The sequence below is a fragment of the Schistocerca americana genome, chromosome 6, assembly GCF_021461395.2.
Source record: "Schistocerca americana isolate TAMUIC-IGC-003095 chromosome 6, iqSchAmer2.1, whole genome shotgun sequence".
NCBI lineage: Eukaryota > Metazoa > Arthropoda > Insecta > Orthoptera > Acrididae > Schistocerca > Schistocerca americana.
Genome location: NC_060124.1, coordinates 513,699,028 through 513,707,897, shown reverse-complemented (window position 1 = coordinate 513,707,897; position 8,870 = coordinate 513,699,028).

Below are 8,870 nucleotides of genomic sequence, written 5' to 3'. Positions count from 1 at the left end.
GCCATTCAAAAGCAAACATAAATGTAATACAGCAGGAGCACTTTCGTGGTTATCCCACTGACCCTGATTTCTATGTCAGTCTGGTGATTCGACCTGTTGTGCTGCCAATCATGAACAGCATTCTAGGGAGTGTTTTCGAACACGAAAATGTTCGCATACATGTCACTGTTGTAGCCCAAGATGATTTATGGAGTGTCGACATGTTGCATTGGGCTGCTCGAAAACCAGATCTGACTCCAGTCGAACACACATGGGATATCATCAGCAAAACATTCAAGCGTCATCCACAAACAGCATTATCCATCTCTACCAAGTGCAGGTACGGAACTCTATCCCACAAACGGACACCCGGCACCTGTACAACACAATGCATGCACCTCTGCTTGCGTGCATCCAGCATTCTGGCAGTTACACTGGCTATTAATGTACCAGCATTTCATATTTGCAACGGCTTTCCGGCACTTAATGTTAACCTGCCGTCTTGCGGTCTACATCTGCATCTAAATTTACATCTATACTCTGCAAACCACCGAGAGGTGGATGGCAGATGGTATGTCAAATTGTACCAGTTATTAGCGTGTCTTCATGTTTCATTCACTATGGAGCATGGGAAGAAGGTTTGTTGAATCCTTCTGTGTGTGCAGTAACTATTCTAATCTTGTCATCACCAACCCCATGTGAGAGATGTGTAGAGGGTTGTGGTATATCCTTAGAGTAATCATTTGAAGCCGGTTTTAGAAACTTTGTTAATAGACTTTCTCTGGGTAGTTTATGTCGATCTTCAAGAGTCTGCCAGTTCAGTTCCTTCAGTATCTCTGTGATGCTCTCCTATGGATTAAATACAGCTATGACCATTCGTGCTGCCCTTCTCTGTATACGTTCAATATCCTCTGTTAGTCCTGTCTGGTACAGATCCTACACGCTTGAGAAATATTCTAGAGCTGATCGCAAGAGTTATTTGCAAATCATTTGTAGAGTGATTGTTCTTTCCCAGATTCTACCAATGAACTGATGTCTACCACCTGCTTTATCCAAGACTCTACCTACATGATCATTCCATTTCGTATCGCTACAAAGTGTTACACCCAGGTATTTGTATGAGTTGGCCGATTCCAATGGTGCCTCTCTGATATTATAGTCATATGATACTTCGTTTATTCATTTTGTGAAGTGCAAAATTTTAAATTTCTGAACATTAAGAGCAAGTTGCCAATCTCTGCACCACGTTGAAATCTTATCAAGATCTGACTGAATATTTATGCAGCTTCTTTCAGATAGTGCTTCATTATAGATAACTGCATCATCTGCAAAAAAATCCTAAATTTACTATTAATATTGTCTGCAAGGTAGGTAATATACAACATGAACAGCAAGAGTCCCAATACACTTCCCTAGGCCCAATTGAAGTTACTTCTACATCTTATGTATGTTACCTACACAAATTCATTGCTAAAATTTCATTACTGTACATTAATTAATTTTTTCCCATCAGTGCATTTCACTGACACCTGGAGTTGACGATTTTAGCATATTGACTAATGCAAAGCTGATTCTCCTAGCCAGGCCTTACTTTCAAACACCAGTAAGCGAAATGGAACAAGTAACTAAAACAACTTTATTTTCCTTCGTAGCAGGTACCACTGCAATTAATGTATTGAGTCATTTGTCAAACCAAAAAGGCAGCAGTTGTGGATTAAAACGAAAGAAAACTCGAATTTCAAGAGTTTTCTGTTGCAGAACCAAAAAATAACTGAAGAAAGGCCGAGGAGGTGGAAACTAGTCATGAGAAAACAAAATTAATACAGTAAAAGTGAAAAATCCTTGTCAGGTTGTCAGTGGCTCACTGCAAGCTTAATCTAATCAATCTCATATGGGATTATGTAAATGGAAAAGTAAGAAAACAACAATAACATATTAGAAAAAGACAGAAGTATGGAAGCATTCAATTTTTTATTCCGAGGAACCTTACATGCTGTAACTCCAGAACTATGGAAAAAGTGTATCGATCAGGACAGGAAATTTCAAGACAACTACTGGGAGAAAGATGAACTGTCTGAAAGTGTCCTTCATGATGAGCCAATCACAATCAACATAAAGACAGTGGTTCCAATTATTTGAAACACTGTGATTTTCAGATGAACAATATTTGTAGACATAATTACTTAAAAATTTGTAAATAATGTAAATAGCTCCTGCAAAAAATTGCAAAATAAGATATTTATAAATGGAAGTAAACCATTCTTAAACCTGCCATTAGAGGGCCAGAACCTTCATGGGAAAACATGAGGAAATGGATTATTTCATATGACAAAATAGAATTAACATCTCAAACTGAAAATAAGGCTGCATTCCTTCCAAACTGCAGCTCTTAAAGCTGACTATGGCAATGTAGCACCTGCTAATCACGCAGTCCAAAATGCACACAACAACTCTTCAATATTACTTTTTATAAAATTCCTGTAGCACTGTATGGTCACAGTGACTGCAGCTTCTTACAACCACGAAAGAGACCTTCAAAACAACCCAACGCTTACTGTCATAGGTTTACCGAGGGCTGAGAAAAAGTCGCTTTAGAAAAGCTATGATTGAAAAATTTTGTAACTTTGTATTTCCACTATAACCTGTTAAAATTTCGTTAACATTGGAAAATACGTTCTAGGTTGTAGAGGATGGAGAAAAATTGTGTCACGAAATTTTAACCCTGGATAGCTGTTGCCAGAAGGAACCAAAATTACTAATGTTGTGTAGGTCGACAACACACCATTTTTAAACTATGGAAATTTGGCGCCACATGCTCTGATTGGCTGTGGGATTGCCCTATTATAGGATGCTGTGGGCAATGCATGACCACTATTGCTTTGCCTGCCAGAGATCGCAATGTATCTTGTTGTGGCAGTGACAGGACGAGGGATGTTTGTATGTGTGAACTGACAACCATAGCACTGCCCTGCAACCAACGAATGGCCACAGGGCAATCCCATGGCCAATCACAGTGTGTGGCGCTAAGCTTCTGTAGTTGAAAAATGGTGCGTTGTCGACCTACACAACATTAGTAATTTTGGTTCCTACTGGAACAGCTACCCAGGATTAAAATTTCGGGACAACTTTTCTCGCCTCTGTATAGTTTTAAAGTGAACAGTTCCTAACGAAGATGCCCAAAACTGGTCAATCCTTACTACAACTAAAATAAAAAATGTATGTCGAATTTTAAAGCTAAGGTTCTCCATGTAGTCTAACATAAAATAAAGCAAGAAAAATATTGGTAAGTACTCATTGTGTAACAAACCTATTGGTTCACTTGTAATTAAAGCCAAATTCGAGTTTTCATAATAATAATTCTGATAGTAATTCCAATGTTCTTGTGGTACTCTCACATGTTCTTTTATCACTTAATGCATGACCTGTTACTACTGAATCTACGAACATATTTACTTGAAGGGAATGAGCAGCCGAAATTAGTCAGTAATGTGAACTAAAACATAGCATTCACAAGACATGTTTCGACATCTGTCTTTTACCTTCTCCAGGTGTCATGTTATTTCTTAATTAGAGTTGTTTTGGATCTTGCCATTGGTGGGGACGCTTGCGTACCTCAGCGATACAGATTACTGTACCGTAGGTGCCACCACAACAGAGGGGTATCTGTTGAGAGGCCAGACAAACGTGTGGTTCCTGAAGAGGGGCAGTAGCCTTTTCAGTTGTTGCAGGGGAAACAGTCTGGATGATTGATCTGGCCTTGTAACACTAACCAAAATGGCCTTGCTGTGTTGGTACTGTGAACGGCTGAAAGCAAGGGGAAACTACAGCCGTAATTTTTCCTGAGGGCATGCAGCTTTACTGTATGGTTAAATGAAGATGGCATTCTCTTGGGTAAAATATTCCGATGGTAAAATAGCCCCCCATTCAGATCTCCGGGTGGGGACTACTCAGGAGGACGTTGTTGTCAGGAGAAAGAAAACTGGTGTTCTAGGGATCGGAGCATGGAATGTCAGATTCCTTAATTGGATAGGTAGATTAGAAAATTTAAAAAGGGAAATGGTTAGTTTTAAGTTAGATATAGTGGGAATTACTGAAGTTTGGTGGCAGGAGGAACAAGACTTCTGGTCAGGTGAATACAGAGTTATAAATACAAACTCAAATAGGGGTAATGGAGGAGTAGGTTCAATAATGAATAGGAAAATAGGAATGTGGGTAAGCTACTACAAACATCATAGTGAACGCATTATTGTGGCCAAGGCAGATATGAAGCCCACACCTACCACAGCAGTACAAGTTTATATGGCAACTAGCTCTGCAGATGACGAAGAGATTGATGAAATGTATGATGAGATAAAAGAAATTATTCATATAGGGAAGAGAGACGAAAATATAAGAGTCATGGTTAACTGGACCTCGATAGTAGGAAGAGAAGGAAATGTAGTCAGTGAATATGGAATGGGAGTAAGGAATGAAAGAGGAAGCCACCTGGTAGAATTTTGCACAGAGCATAACTTAATCATAGCTAACACTCGGTTCAAGATTCATGAAAGAAAGTTGTATACATGGAAGAAGCCTGGAGATACTGAAAGGTCTCAGATAGATTATATAATGGTAAGACAGAGATTCAGGAACCAGGTTTTATATTGTAAGACATTTCCAGGGGCAGATGTGGACTCTGACCACAATCTATTGGTTATGAACTGTAGATTAAAACTGAAGAAACTGCAAAAAGGTGGGAATCTAAGGAGATGGGACCTGGATAAACTTAAAGAACCAGAGGTTGTAGAGTATTTCAGAGAGAGCATTAGGGAACGATTGGCAAGAATGGGGCAAAGAAATACAGTAGAAGAAGAATGGGTAGCTTTGAGAGATGAAATAATGAAGGCATCAGAGGATCAAGTAGGTAAAAAGACGACAGCTAATAGAAATCCTTGGGTAACAGAAGAAATATTGAATTTAATTGATGAAAGGAGAAAATACAAAAATGCAATAAGTGAAGCAAGCAAAAAGGAATACAAACCTCCCAAAAATGAGATCGACAGGAAGTGCAAAATGGCTAAGCAGGGATGGCTAGACGACAGATGTAAGGATGTAGAGGCGCGTATCACTAGGGGTAAGATAGATGCTGCCTACATGAAAATTAAAGAGACCTTTGGAGAAAAGAGAATCACTTGCATGAATATCAAGAGCTCAGATGGAAACCCAGTTCTAAGCAAAGAAGGGAAAGCTGACAGGTGGAAGGAGTATATAGAGGATCTATACAAGAGCGATGTACTTGAGGGCAATACTATGGAAATGGAAGAGGACGTAGATGGAGATGAAATGGGAGATATGATGCAGTGTGGAGCATTTGACAGAGCACTGAAAGACCGAAGTCAAAACAAGGCCTTGGGAGTAGACAACATTCCATTAGAACTACTCACAGCCTTGGGAGAGCCAGTCCTGACAAAGCTCTACCATCTGGTGAGTAAGATGTATGAGACAGATGAAATACCCTCAGACTTCAAGAAGAATATAATTGTTGCAATCTCAAAGAAAGCAGGTGTTGACAGATGTGAAAATTACCGAACTATCAGTTTAATAAGCTGCAGCTGCAAAATACTCGCACGAATTCTTTACAGACGAATGGAAAAACTAGTAGAAGCAGACCCCGGGGAAGATCAGTTTGGATTCTGTAGAAAAGTTGGAACACATGAGGCGATACTGACCCTACGACTTATCTTAGAAGAAAGATTAAGGAAAGGCAAACATACGTTTCTAGCATTTGTAGACTTAGAGAAAGCTTTTCACAATGTTGACTGGAATACTCTTTTTCAAATTCTGGAGCTGGCAGGGGTAAAATACAGGGAGCGAAAGGCTATTTACAATTTGTACAGAAACCAGATGGCAGTTATAAGAGTCGAGGGGCAAGAAAGGGAAGCATTGGATGGGAAGGGAGTGAGACGAGGTTGTAGCCTCTCCCCGATGTTATTCAATCTGTATATTGAGCAAGCAGTAAAGGAAAATAGAGAAAAATTTGGAGTAGGAATTAAAATCCACAGAGAAGAAATCAAAACTTTGTGGTTCGCCGATGACATTGTAATTCTGTCAGAGACAGCAAAGGACCTCGAAGAGCAGCTGAACGGAATGGACAGTGTCTTGAAAGAAGGATATAAGACGAACATCAACAAAAGCAAAACGAGGATAATGGAATGTAGTCAGGGTACCCTCCGCCAAACACCGTCAGGTGGCTTGTGGAGTGTGGATGTAGATGTAGAATTAAATTGGGTGATGCTGTGGGAATTAGATTAGGAAATGAGACGTTTAAAGTAGTAAATGAGTTTTACTATTTGGGGAGTAAAATAACTGATGATGGTCAAAGTAGAGAGAATATAAAATGTAGACTGGCAATGGCAAGGAAAGCGTTTCTGAAGAAGAGAAATTTGTTAATATCGAGTATAGATTTAAGTGTCAGGAAGTTGTCTCTGAAAGTATTTGTATGGAGTGTATCCATGTATGGAAGTGAAACGTGGACGATAAATAGCTTAGATAAGAAGAGAATAGAAGCTTTCGAAATGTGGTGCTACAGAAAAATTGTGAAGATTATATGGGTAGATCACATAACTAATGAAGAGGTATTGAATAGAATTGGACAGAAGAGAACTTTGTGGCACAACTTGACTAGAAAAAGGGATCGGTTGGTAGGGCATATTCTGAGGCGTCAAGGGATCACCAGTTTAGTATTGGAGGGCAGCATGGAGGGTAAAAATCGTAGAGGGAGACCACGAGATGAATACACTAAACAGATTCCGAAGGATGTAGGTTGCAGTAGGTACTGGGAGATGAAGAAGCTTACACAGGATAGAGTAGCATAGAGAGCTGCATCAAACCAGTCTCTGGACTGAAGACCCCAACAACAACAACAACAACAACATGTTTTAAATTCACAGAATGTTATTCTTTGGTAAATTATGCATCAGCAGCATTTAGTGTTTTATCGATATAGTCATCATCTCACTTACAAAGAACCATGAGAGAACAATGAGTACAAAGCCAAGACATATGTAGAAGGCCTCTCGTCCAGCACTCCACATATTTTAATTCTTGGCACTTTGTACATATAGGGGACATCTAAGTCTGTTGGAAATAACAGCTGCTAATTGAATGCCCATAGAAAAACAGAAAATACGAAATGAATATCGTTGGCCATGGAACAGAAATCTTTATCAGTATAGAAATAGCCGATTTCTACAAGGAATTGAAATGTTCAACGTGTCAGTAAAAATAATGTGTATTGTCTTTTCCTTGTTTAGGGGAAATCTAAAAGCATTTTTGTTCGATAATTGTTTTTAAAATGTATGTTCATTCGTGTATAAAACAAAAGAAATACGACATTTGCAAATGCAAGAATAAAGGATATAAGCAATCATGCAAAATCTATTTCAGTTAATTTCTTTCATATAAACACTACAGGTGCCAAAATAAGGACAGACAAAATATGCATCCGAGTAATGCAAAGGAGTCATCACAATCACAACAATAATGAAGCTATACATGCAGGGTAAAGACAGTTTGAAAACGTTTACAATCAGTAGCTATACCTTTACTCGACAGAATCCATTCCCATGGAAGTAAGCCTATCATAATCTCACTGTGATTTGTCGATGACCTGATAGAGCGAGTCAGAATTAGAACGACATCCATCAGTAACCATACGGTGTGCAGTATTAAGGGCAGTTCACAATAGCCATCACATCATGTCAAAAAATTCCACAGTGCATTTCAAATGGCAGCATTAATATACGCCATCATCGGACCGTCACGTCACGTAAAAGTTTCACGGAAAGAAAGTTTTGACGGTGTTATCGTTTGCTAACATCGGAAGTTAACCTGTTTTGGCCATGCTCAGTCATTTTCTAGTAGTATATTCAGTACTTTTGCGTCAACTTTATTTTATTATTATGCTTTCTTTCCGTGGCAAATCGAAAATGTTTCGTAACGACCTGAAATTTTCTTTCATTCTTAGTTCTTCCACAAGGGAGGTCAAATATCTGCAAGCGAAAAATTATTTAGGTTTTACGGTAACTGAACAGAGCTAACACTCACACGGTATACAAATAAGGACATAAGTTTATGAAGCAGTTTTCATTAAACAAGATTTTGTGTGAATAATTCAGCTCTAATAAGGAGAAAAATGCAGTTGTTATGACAATATTAATCGTGTAAGAAAAAATAATGGATTAAGTACACAGGCTTTATTTATTCAATTATGAATATTGTTTGATGTGTATGCACGCATATATATTTGCTAGCAAATAAGTGCCTATGCTTTGAAATGTTGTTTCGTTTTTTCACTTTTTATTTTTTACAGAAAGAGAAGTAGGGATACTTTATAAATATAGTTGCACTGAACACGAATATCAAGGTTGAAATTGTGTCCTAGCTCAGGTTTACAAGAAAATAAGGTGTTAACGTTTCACAGTCACACTTACAGGACATTATGAGAGCTACATGCAAAGTCATCGTGACAAGGGTTCCCCTGTCATAACTAAGTGAGATGGATTCTTCCAGTACACTTCAGCAAAACTGTTTTACACCATGAAGTTTGTTGTGCCTGCTATTTGGCGTGAACCCACAATCATGCATGGGATTGCTGTACCACCATCGACCAGTGCTAGCAATAATGCTAAACTGATATATACAAATAAGAAACTATCATCCTCCAGTGACTCTGACATACATAACACCAACATCGTCATCTGGAGAACACACAAAATCACTCAGCATGAACCCAGTGACCTGTTAGGGGTTTAGATCTTCCAAAGCTTAGAACCAAACTCTTGGCCTCAGAACTGCAGTAGTGGAATTTCCTCTTTGACACAGTACATGCGTGTGTTACCTGTGTGTTACAC